The following is a 12,800-nucleotide window of genomic DNA, read 5'->3' as shown; positions in this document are numbered from 1 at the left end:
GTAACAGAAAAAAGGTTTATGTTGGAAGCAAAAGTTATGTTGGAAGCAATGTTTCCTACAAGAAGGCTGGAGAGGGACTTTTTACAAGGGCACGTAGTGATAGGACAAGGGGTGATGACTTTAAACTAAGAGAGGGTAGATTTAGATCAGCTATAAAGAAGAAATTCTTCACCATTCTTCACCAGTGCCAGGTGAGGCACTGGAACAGGTTGCTGAGAGAAGCTGTGGATGCCCCATCCCTGGAAGTGTTCAAGGCCAGGCTGGATGGGGCTTTGAGCAACCTGGTCTAGTGGAAGGTGTCCCCGCCTATGGCAGTGGGGTTGGAACTAGATTATCTTTAAGATCCCTTCCAACTCAAATCATTCTATGATTCTATGAAACAAAGATTTGTTTCTCCTAGAAATCCATTATCTGTTTTGTCTCCTGTCATTTACCTTTTTCCACAGTATTGTGGAACCTGAATGTTCATACAGATTGCCAATATTTTCACCATTTTTAACAAGTCGACTCCTTTCAGAGGAAATAGAAAAAGACTTTCAAAAGTTCATTCACCCTCTATTTCACATTGCTTAGTATTCTCTTTTTCTTCTGCTTGGACTACCTGAAAATAAAACCTTAGACACAGATAAACTACTTTCAAATGTTTTAAAATAAATGTAAATGCAAGGAAGTTTAATACAATGAAACAAAATGATTTCTGCAACAATGGGACCTATCCTGGAAAATCGTGACTTAGCGCTGCTCAGATTTTTACAGAATTCTCTCATTTCCGCTCACACTGAACTCAGCAACGAGAGCAATCTCATTTGCTGGCATCATAACTTGGTACAGTGTTAGCACAAGGTTCACTTGCCTTTATTGATGTTAATGTGCCTTTTTCCTAGACTCCGTGTAAGACCCTCCATTCACCGGGAGCCTTCACCGAGGGAAGGACAGTGGTCAGGCTGGTGGGACATGGTGAACCCAAGTTATAAATGCTGCTTGGGTTTGGTCTGTCAATCACAAAAGTACCTCTAAACACCTACTTGTAGGGTTTCCAGGAGACACCTCAGCAAAGGGAGTGACAAGAGGTCAAGGTTAATGAAGAACTTGGGAAGCAAATACTTTTTCCTTCCTGTCCCTCCTCAGATGTGTGGGATAAATGAAACCCCCACAGGAGACTGCTCCTACAAACTTTCCTCCAGCCAAGAACCGCTCTCCTGAAGAGAGTGATTCAAGAGAGTGTATTTAAGCCTGGTTATACAGCATATATTGTACAGATATGCGCTGCTTTCCAGCTGCCTTCTTTCACAAAATGCAATAGAACAGTAACAAAAGAGTAAAATATTTATGAAATGGAAAGCCTAAATTACTGTTTCTTTAAGGGAAACAAAATGTGAAAACTCTTGTCTGCTGGTTTGCCAACAACATTGAACTTGATCTCCCTTACAGAGGTTTTATACCAAGGTAAACATGTAGTTTCAATAGAAATACTGTTGATTTCTATCAGTACAACAGTGGGACGAGCCCTGCCAAGGACCCAGCCTCAGTGATCACCTTGATCTGTCGCTGACCTTGGCTCTCGAGCTGGGCGAGGGACAGGCGAACGCTGAAGCCAGCAACTGGCACAGCAGCTGAGGAAATCAAAGTGCTTTATTTGTTTCCAGCCCCTATTAATTTTAGGTGAACAGAGGAAGGGAATTTATGCTACCACTACAGGCCAAGAGATGCAGTTCTAACAACATCAAGTTGTTTTTTTTAATTAATATGATTAAAATGCATTTTCTATCTAAAAAGATATTGAATATTCAGAGCTTAATAACTGTAAGATGGGGAAAGAAGAATGCATGTTCTAAAAGCCTTCCAGGAAGCCCTTGACAGCTTACTGAGCCTAGTTTCCTTAAAAAATACTTCCTGCTATTACTAGAATTGTTATGCCATGACATGGGATCCATGCAGATGGACTTCCCCCTCCCCCAACTCTATCTGATGCCTGTTTCTCAGCCAGACATCAGATTTCTGTGGAGCCATGAATTCCTGTACCATATTGCTTACAGGTGATGAAAAACCAACTGCGGTGGCCCTTATAAGGTACAAAATGTATTTAAACATAAAATAATGTCAGGGCTTACCCATTTTCAAGATATAAAAGTCATTTTTCTTTGAATTACCTGTATCTGAAGTCACAGTTTAACACACACACAAATTCATACAAACACAGGATTTTTAAGGATTTTTTTTTTCCCCTGAAGGCAGAGAAAGGCAAGGAGGGAAGCTGGCAGGTACTGTTATGACCAGCAGTAGCAATGTTGCAGCACTAACGTAGATAGTCACTGCTTCACCCTTTTCTTGGTCTTTAGAAGGAGGAACAATAATGACTAACAGTTGCTTTTTAAGTACTTGTGAGGGAAGCCAGCCACGACTGTGGCAAATGCAATACGCAGAGACACGGTTCTTCGCATCCCTGTGGTATCTGCCTTTTCCTATCGCGTTGGGGCACAGAGGAGTTAAGGGCTTTACCCATCCTCACAGAAGGAATCCATCTCACAGGGAAGTGAAGAGAACCAGGAATACAACTGTACCTATGATCACGGAGAGTATTCCATTTCTTTATTCCCTGCATCTCCGCTGTGCTTCCGTATTCGGGAGTTCTTTCATTTCACCACTACCAGCTACCCCTCTAACAATGACACCGCTTCAATCAATAGCAAATGATTAAAAACCATTCTCACTGACTCATTTTCTTTAACGAGACAATCAGTCTTATTGAGAGCAGTATGCCCCAGATAAATAAACAACACACTTATTGACTGCAACCAAATCATGGCATACATCGTGAACAGATTTATTTTCTTCCAGGTTCTTCTTAAAAATAAAAAAGCACTTGTCACTTTTCTTGTTCAGGTATGACTGCTTCTGTCACTGTGTTATGCTGCATGACGCACATGGAGATACTGTTTTCATTGCCCTCACTAGGATGCTCGCAGGTAAGCCTGGCTGGTAACTGTCAGCCCTTATAGCGACTGCAGGGCAGAAAAGGCTGTTCTGAGCCTTTTTTTGGCTTTCTGAGAACACTTCTTAATCTACATGACCGTGGAAACTGTGTTTATCCAGAATGAAAATATAACTCTCCACCTCGGGAAGCAATTTCATGACAGCAATGAGGCATCCCTCAGAGAGCAGAAAATTCATTAAGCAGTTCAGATTTTAAAAACAAGATTACAACTCATCATGGCAAGTCTTCTTGGGGGTGGCACCCTTTGGCAGGGAAGAGAGAAGGAACTGGGAGGTCACATAAGACCATATGCGAGAGCGGTCAAGCATTGGAACAGGCTGCCCAGGGAGGTGGTGGAGTCACCATCGCTGGAAGTGTTAAAAAAACGTGTAGACGTGGCACTTCAGGACATGGTTTAGTGGGCTTGATGGTTTTGGGTCGATGGTTGGACTTGGTGATCTTAAAGGTCTTTTCCAACCTTAATGGTTCTGTGATACATTGTTCAGCTAAACTGAGGAATGTGATCTACTGGGCAACTTACAGTCCATATTCAGAACAACGCTAACTACAACCTGTATTTTATTAGCTCCAGGTACACAGAGCAGGGCAGGAGGAATACTTGGCACCTGTTTCCAGGGCATGTAGTGGGATGTGTGCTGGGGAATGGGTATTTTGCCGTGCCATTCTGCAAGTCAGCATCTGTTTCAGAGGATTCTTTATCCTTGAAAAAGAGCAAGGAGATGTGTTTTCACACTGCTCAGGCCTCAGTGTAACAACTACACTAAACAGAGTGTAGTTAACAAACAAATTAAGGACTGGAAACAACAAAAAGAGCCCTTCCCCAAAGCCCAGCTTATGCACTTAGCCAAGCCTCAGCACCAGCGATGTGGTTCACTCCCCTGGGGAGTCTTTGCACATGGGCAAAGAGCTTCCCACCCGGGCACTTCAGTGGCTGTGGAAATGGGAAATACGGATTTAATCTTGACTGGAAATTGTAAGACTCTGCCTAACTGATGTCTGTGAAAGCCTGAGCTCTCCTCACACTTTCCCCCTTGTAATAGGACCATATGGACAGAAGCATTTTTCTTTTTTAATTCCCCTTAATTTCATCTCAGTACATCTTTCCCTAACAAGCATTTTTCCTCTTTTTGTCCTGCTGTGTCTCCATACCTGCAGGATCATCCTGCCACTCATACTTTTAGGAAAAATTAAGTTAAGCCTAAATGATACCTCATGCTGTACAGCAGATAGCCCGCAAGAGCAGTAGCTGTATATTAAATAAAGCCAGCATCCTCCATGAACTATATTCCTACGGGCCAGTTTGGGCCAGTTTATGAAGGGCTCCATAAAAGACACAGACATGGGATGAAAGGCATCCAAGTGCCAGAAGTGCAGTAGTGGCCGATCACTACCTGCTCAGAGCAAGTGAGCCAGGTAGGGATCAGGAACTGACAATTTATCTTTTTTTTTAAAGGAAAGCACGTGAGGAAAATGTGAGGTCTACCTCCCAAATTGTTAGATGACACAATGCCATACCCCACCTTCTCAGCCTGCACTGCGCTCTTCGGTATCAAGGTGGAAACTACACATTTCAGGAATTTCAGCTGTAAAACAGCCATTTTTCACATGTTAATATAAATATTTAGTACTAATGACAGGAGATGGACTGACAGCTCTGGAACCCTTTATCTCTTCACCAAAAAGGCACAACATTAATGCAAGTTTCTCTTGTAAATCAGGGTCCCACTGCTAAACATCTCAAAAAACAATGTATGGATGATGTCCACTGATGAGTGGGCAAAATCCTCTTCATTGACTAGGCAAGACTTACAGGCATTCAACACCCCATGCTTTAAGATAATTCAAACATTTCTTATTCTACAGATTGTGCAAGGCTGTTGTACTTCACACAGCACAGTACGTGCAGTTTATAATGTGATACTTCTATAAACAAATCAGTCTGCTTTAGAATTAAAATTTGGGGAAGGTGGTGGAGATTGGTTTATTTTGTGTGCTGTAGAAGACTGATTTAATAAGGTTAATTTCATTTAAAACCCTCTGCTGCTTTATGGGATTACATTTTTTTTTTAAATTGCTAACACTTACAAATAGCATCTCTTTACTTAAGAAAAAACTGAAATACAGTATTCTTATCACACTTATGTAATTGTTTTCTCTTTACCAGCCTTTGAAACAAATTTAAATATCAATATCGTTGTTAGATAATGATGAGAGGATATTTAGCTTTCTGTGGTGTTTGAAATCCACAAGACTGCATGCTGCAGCTGGAAATCCACAAGACTGCATGCTGCAGCTGGGAACGGCATCCTAAACTCTTGAGGGAAAACATGCAGTGAAATGAAGTCCTGTGACAGATCCATCTGGGTTCAATGGACTGAATTCAGACCATCAGCTATTTTGAGCAGGACTCTCTTATAACCCTTGATAACAACAGTATGTCCAGCAAACTAGAGTAGCTATATGAGATACAGATGTTTAGCTTTCATCCCGATGGCAATTCAGAGAGCCATGAGAGATGATAAGCTAAGTATTTGTGTAGTTGCAGATGATATGGAGAAGGTACATCTAGCCCTCCGAGCCTGGCACCAGTAGCGCACGTGGACGGTGAGAACAGGTATCACTGTACTTTGACCTCTGGTGCCACAAGAGGTTGGACTGAAATAATTCACAGGGTACAGACGATTCATGCCCACACGCTAAAGGCGGCTTCTTTCGGTAGGAAGCAGTTGTTTAACATCAGGCCGATGAGCTTGTTCTGTAATTTGCCACACAGAAGAGGAAATCCCTAATTCATCGATTTCCAGTTTTTCTCCTCCCGCACACCACAGGCTTCCCTCATTAGGATGAAGGTGCTGAATCTCTGCTACGGGTGGGGAAAGTTGCGTGAGCTATTCTGCTTTTCAGTGAATCAAAGATATTGAATTGCCTAATTGAAGTAGTATTAACAATAATACAGTAATACTTTCCACTTCCAGAGCTTTTCTAGAATTTCTGCTTTTCAGTGAATCAAAGATATTAAATTGCCTAATTGAAGTAGCATTAACAACAATACAGTAACACTTTCCACTTCCAGAGCACTTCACAGCTGCAGAAATCAAAACACTTCACAAAGATGTAGGTTACAAAATTCCTGGCTCTGTATAAGCCTGGGAATAAATTAGCATATTTCTGATCAAATGCTCTTGTGTTTTTAGGCTGACTTCCACCAGTCTGTGCAATTTGAAAAGCTGTAGCTCACAGCTACATCTTCTGTGAGGACACCTTAATTTTGCTTTTCTGACCTCTAAGTAAAAGGGGTCTTTGTTTCTTTGTTTTATTCAAGTAAAGGGAATGCAGCGTATTAGTGGAGCATGAATTACCTAGTAATCTCCTGGTAAAGTGTGGTAATGAGCTCGAGCATCTCTGATACCCCAAGTACACTGCATATGAGTGACATGTAGAGTTAGTCACAAACCAGTGGCACAAAGATGAGCCATAGGGTCATGAGAAGGAGGACAAGAGCAGCAAGAACAACACTGACTGCGTGCATTAGAATCACAGAACCACTGAACAGCCCAGGTTGGAAGGGATCTGGAAAGATCATGCATTCTGCAGGTTTTAAAGAACAATTTAGACAAGCTTCTGCCAAAATTTGTTGAGCTGATTTGATTTTGGAGTTTGGTATGTCTTGGTGACTTTCCCCTTCCTCAGTTTCCTACATTCCAGGAAAAGGAAGCAAAGGGAAGCAGTGGAATAGTAACAAGTAGGTATAAACAGGGAGATGCTCCTGGAGCTACTAACCGGTGGAGAATGGCATCAATGGCCACATCTCCCTGCACTGTGGCTTGGGTCAAGGACCAGCTTTTGCTCTGTGTTTGTGCTGTGCTTAGCACAACAGGCTCCTAGGCCACTACTGCTCTCCTCAGTGGCACACAAACTCAAATCTCAAGTAGATGACACACTATCCTGATTTTCCCTTTTTTCCTACTCCCACAGTCCCTACCTCTACCTCCTACCCCATAACAGAGTTGTACTGCTTCCTTACCACATTTCTTTGCTTGGGTGTTTTATCTCCCTACCCTTCAGATACTTGCACCTCTGAATCATAGTCTCCAACTAATGGATTTGTGCAAAGTTCTGAGTACAAGTCAAGCTATGGTGTTAATTAGGATCTTTAAAGGCTATCAAAACTTTTATTCCTGTTATTACTACTTATAATTAAAGGTAATGGATTCTTTTCTCACCCCTGACAAGTGATTTACATGCACGCTGCTTCTGCCAATTACAAAATAAGGAAAATAATTCTGCCTTATCATTACAAAGCACTTCTCTTGCACCAAAATCTCAAAAGGGGAAAACAGTTGTCTTTCTTACAACTCACTGGTAATCCTTCCACAAAAGAGTAAAGGAGTATGAAGAGAGAGGAAAACTGTTCTCCCTTGGTTTTCACTCCTTTGACATTACAAGAAGCTTTTCAGTATCTGGTCTTCGGCACATGCCTGCAGAACACATGCATGTTTGAACAATGCAGTTACACCTATACAAAGAGTTGCTTTGGCAGAGGTCCTTCAAAGTCCCCTGTTCTTTACACATACCAACAGAAAGGGTGAAATTAAGATTCTCATCGTTTTGGTGAGTGATAATGGCAAGTGCAACAGAACACTGATTGTATAAGGAAATTTTAAAGGTGCCAACTACAGTATACTGGAACATCACCTTTAAAAAACAAAACACACTGAATGTCTAACATACATATTTTGAGCCAATTCCTCCCTAGTACATTTTAAACACGGAAGGCTATTTTGGTAGGGTAGACCAGCAAGTCCTGCAACCACAGGGGAAATGAGTGGGCAGCCCTCACCCCAGAGAAGCAGCACAGTAGCTAGGGAGATTCTGCACAGTTCTCAAAAGTTATCGTCCAAAGTGCTCTAATGGTGAGACCCCCTGGGCTCTGCCGCTGCCTCCCAAGGGGAACAGCAGAAGCCCATCATGTGATGCATTCAGGATGAGACTACAGAAAACACAGGGAAGCAAGACCGCAGGGAACAAAACAGACAGGCTTGAAGGGACTTGGTAAGATGTCTTAGTGGATTTGTCTCATTTTTAACTTCTGGGATTCTAAACCGTTGCGTGACTGTATACAGAAGCTTTGCTTTTCATGTCCTGCAGCACTATGTATGCTACAAAAAAATCATAGCATGTCTGATTAGCGGCATACATTAATAAATGCTCCCACGGCAGACCAGTATTTCTTTTCACATCAACCTACCACCATAAAAGTGATCTGGGAAAGACCTGGAACGGTCTGACGCACTGCTAAGTAGTTTTTATTCTAGCCAAATGGAGAATGTGAGAACAAAAGCAATGTAATTTTAAAGAGAGAATGAGAGAGTGCCCAAAATACACAGACAAATGGCCACTCTGCTGGCAGATGGGAGCAATGAACAGTGAAGCACCAGAGTTTGTAATTTCCCTTTCAATTAGCAAAAGGAGTGAATGCCATCGCGAACGGCTCTCTAGTCCCAGCCCCATTTCCAGTGGCCCATGCTGTACGATGTTTCACTGAACAACCCAACACTCCTACACAAAGTATCTCAACGCTTAGTCAGGGGACGGCTTCAAGTATTCAAAGCAAAAACCTACCTTCCTCATCTGGGCTGCATCTGCAACCCGAAAGCTTACGCACCGACGGCTATCACAGTGTCCTCCCCACTGACTCAACTCATGCCTGTGAAGCGTTGGTTATCTTTGACATTTCCATCTCTTCAGGCGTTCAATAATTTAAAAACCACTTATGCTTATGCAGTTATTTCTGCTTCACCCTCCACCAAACTTGGATGTACATCAAGAAAAAGTGTCTTTCACTTTCTAGAAAAACAAATGAAAATTATTCAAAAATATCAATGTAACGAAGACTTTTTAAATCACAGCTGGATAAAACTAGAGGTGGGCTAATGTAAGGGCAAAAAGAAAGAGGCAACCAATTAAGTAAATTATTCCATTCACATTCATTTCACTTCATTTTTGACATTCACACTTTAAAAAAAAAAAAAAAACCAAAACCCAAACAGCAGAAAAAGGGGTAGCATGTCTTCCAGCAGACTGACTGGTTTTGACTGATGCATACTTGTCAATCAAAGTGCACGGATTACCACTCAGAACTGATGTAAAATGATTCTTTGAACTCATTCACCTTCCTTCTCCGACTCTCCAAACACTCCTATTCCTTTTTTGTTGCTGTGACCAACCATGGAAATCTTTTGACAAAAGGATGAAAAATAAAGGCATGGGGTCTAATTCACCTTTCCACTGCATCGGTTTTCAGCACTGTAACCGCACTGACTTTGAGCAAATATCCCACCTTTTCAACACAGTCATTAAAACAGGCCCAAAAATCCCGTTGCTATCTTGCTGTTGAACCATGTTATTTGCCTTAAACAAAGAACTGGTATGAATGCCACTACACAGAGAAGAGAAGGGTGCACAGACCAGTGACAGTAACAGACAGCAACAGCTTAGGCATTTCTAACATGAACAGCACTCAACTCATGTGCAAGAGTAAGTCTGACAAAAGCCCGTATGTTTTATGTTCTGCTGTTAGGAAGGAATGAATGAGAATTCCCCATAAAACATGGACCTCCTACCTTCTGTTGCCAAGGCCCAGTTTTCCAACCAAGACTCGTTTGTAGATGCACATATACACACAAGCACACAAAAGCACATGTAATTTTCCTTCTTTCTTTATACATTTCCAATTATTTTACCTTCTGCTGTGTTGTCTTGTGGAGCAATGACCAAAATACTGTGTTTTCACTCATATTTCTTCTCCACTGTATCTCCTCAAGCAATAGCTATTATTTAAGTGACAGCTTTTACTTTTATCACCCCAAGGAATCCCAAAGGTTCGGATGTTGACTTATAGTATACAGCACTGATCATATGCAACTTAGCTGAGCAAATAGCCTGCTTCCAAACCCTGAACATACAGAGTCCCACAATACTTAACATTTTACAAAGAGAACAGAATAAGGTCTCTCTAACTTCATTTTAGACATATGAAGAAACACATGGTACCTGAAATAAGTGAGAGCTCCGGGACCTGCATAGAGGCAATGCTGATGGTCAATGATCATGAAAATTGGAGTACTCTATCTTTTGTAACTAAGGCACAAAATACTGTGGAGGTAATTTTATTACTGACAATAACACACTTTTTTTTTTTTTTTTTTAAAAAAAAAAAAGGCAACTCAGTTTAATTTCTAGATCCCAGGCTGAATATGAGAATCTGACAGGTAAAAACATTATCTTACGGATAGGCACATTGATAAGAAAATATTGAGGGGGGAAAAAAAAAGATAAAATCATGCTGTGCCATTTTTAATCTTGAATTTAACACATGGAAGGAGCAGATCTGAAGGCACTTATGCAAGATGTCGATTAAGGAACATGTACAGGCTCTAAGACCTATCCTAGTCCCAGACTGAGAACTATCCTAATCTAGGGTTTTCCCCCCAGTCCTTCGCTTTTTCTTTGCTATTACTGAACTGTGCTGGCTAATGTCAGCTAAAATGGGTTCCAAGCCAAATACTTCCATTTTCTGTTTAACAAAATTATTTGCACAACCTTTTCTTCGACTGCTCATTGCTCTCCTGCAGCACCTTACCCAACCCAGCATTGCCAGCTGGGTTGCTCCCTGCATCTGAGCAGCCCCTGTTAGTAAGCGGCCATCTGACATAAAGGGTATTTTTCTGACTCAGGCCAGAAGGGACAAGCTACTACGGTGTTTCCCTGGCGCACAGTGAAAGCATATGCCTGGGATGGCGGAGAGCAGTGAACAAATGATGGAAGGCTGGGAGAAATACCTCTTGGCTTTGCCGTGGCAGCCTTTCCCACGAGCCCCCAGCCATGACACGTAACAGGGAGGAGAGACACACAAACTGTCACCCAGTAAGAGCAGTGATGGGGGACTACACTGCTAGACGACACCTCCTCACCAGTATTTCTGCACTAGAACATGGCAAAGAGATGCATATAAACGTACCCAATTTTACAAGTAAGTATTTAACGAAACGGGGAGGAATCTATGATCATATTTTTGAAGCCCTACTATCCCCTGTCTACTCCCCATCATTTATCTAGTGTTTTGTCTAAACACTGCAATAAGTGTGGGATTTACCTGTTATGAACAGAACTTGAATCTGAGACACACCATCTTCCAGATGCTTGTAAAACAAGTAGTACATGCATGGATCAGTAACAACTGCTAACCTACTGCCCCACATCACTGTGAAGGGAGCTCATTCTTTCCCGCTTCAGGTAGGAGAAGGACTCCTCAGAGAAATGTGAAAATGCATTACCTCATCTTTATTTCCACCTCAGAATCCCGAAACAGTATATTGAGCAACACTGGACATGCCTTATTGTTATGGTTTGAATTGGGAAGCATCAGATATAAAGTGAAATATGGCCACTCTATTCTTTGTAAAGGGGAGATCAGCTCTTCCTCTTCTTCTTCAACTGTTGGTACCATTAAGAGGAAAAGCTTTTCTGCTTGCTAACTGCCAGGTACTTGGATGGGCTAAATAAACACTGACACTATGACAGACTTTACTGAGTCTAACACTGGCAAATGCACAAATTTACATCTGTATTTAAACCTGAGTGCAAACTGAAACATTGCTATTACTAGGAAAATAAAAAGCCCAAATGCGATGATATTACCCTAGACTTGGCAAATGGAAACAGGGGCAGATGGATTTTTCTATTTACTTGGCAAGAGGACATTATACTTTTTGACACTGGCTGTAAAGCAAGTGAAAAAAATAATAATTGGATAAGTAGCAATTTTAAGCAAGACTGCTGCATTAAAGGACACATGCTGAGCAAGTGATGGATTTCATTGATAAAAAGGTTGGAGGCTCTTAATGGATTGTTAAAATGCTATTACAAAAATGGTTTAGAGGTCCACCCTCTGGAGAGATGGAAGGGCATTACTTCCTACATACCAATTTGATCCTCAAGGGTGTGCATACATGTGCATATAGTACTTTAATATGGTGGTGATTTGCTGTGATGAACGTCCACTGATATCCACTAAAAAGCAATAAAAGCCTATTCACTCGCGTGAAATAAGTCAGTACTCTCAGACGTCTTTACAGTTATACCTACAAGGATGTAACTTTACATAATTGAGTTTTCTTCCAGTCTTGGAATGGGATCACACACCACAAAACTATGTCCAAACCTGATATCCTGCCGTGCATGGCACCGTGAGGCTTTCTAATGTTATCAATCCACTTTTTTTCTATCTTCCATCTCTGCAGTGAAGTGCTGACAGGCCCTCCTGATGATCTTTGAGAACAGAAAAGATTATATAGATGTATAAAGTTTGAAGATAAGAAACCTCTAGAAAAACGTGCATTTACTACCTGCATGATTGGGAGAAGCTCCCACTCAGTGCCAGGCATCTGGTTTTGGCTGCTAGCCCGTACTTCCAAAGGAGTTGGTCACAAATGCCAGATGCAAGACATCAGAGGACTTCTTGTGGATGCAAGATATTTTTAGTAGCACTTTAAAGTTCAAGAACAGTGATACATTTCTGAATCTATCTCCATGTTTGGTACTTTGACTGTCAGTCTCTGCAGGGTGGTGAAATATGGAGTGGTCTAAACATACTCACATCTCCTCTGCCACCCCTTGAAGTGGTCACAGTCGAGTAACAGAGGAAGGACAGCTCGTGGGGAAAGCTCGTGTCAGTCTAGTGGTATTGTCAGCAAAACAATGAATTTATTTCCCCATTAAACTCCTCAGACCCTGCACTACTTGT

General features: G+C 41.6%; 1 protein-coding gene across 5 annotated transcripts in view; it reads right to left on the bottom strand.

Moving 5' to 3' along the window:
* Positions 1-12,800, bottom strand: part of RGS6 (regulator of G protein signaling 6) — a gene marked incomplete at both ends in the record, with an annotated part of 270,505 nt that overhangs the window by 154,093 nt on the left and 103,612 nt on the right. The window lies entirely within an intron of this gene.

Source organism: Phaethon aethereus, assembly GCF_964289735.1.
Source record: "Phaethon aethereus genome assembly, chromosome: 5".
Classification (NCBI taxonomy): domain Eukaryota; kingdom Metazoa; phylum Chordata; class Aves; order Phaethontiformes; family Phaethontidae; genus Phaethon; species Phaethon aethereus.
The sequence above is the reverse complement of the archived record's forward strand: the minus strand, read 5'-3'. Positions and strand labels throughout refer to the sequence as shown.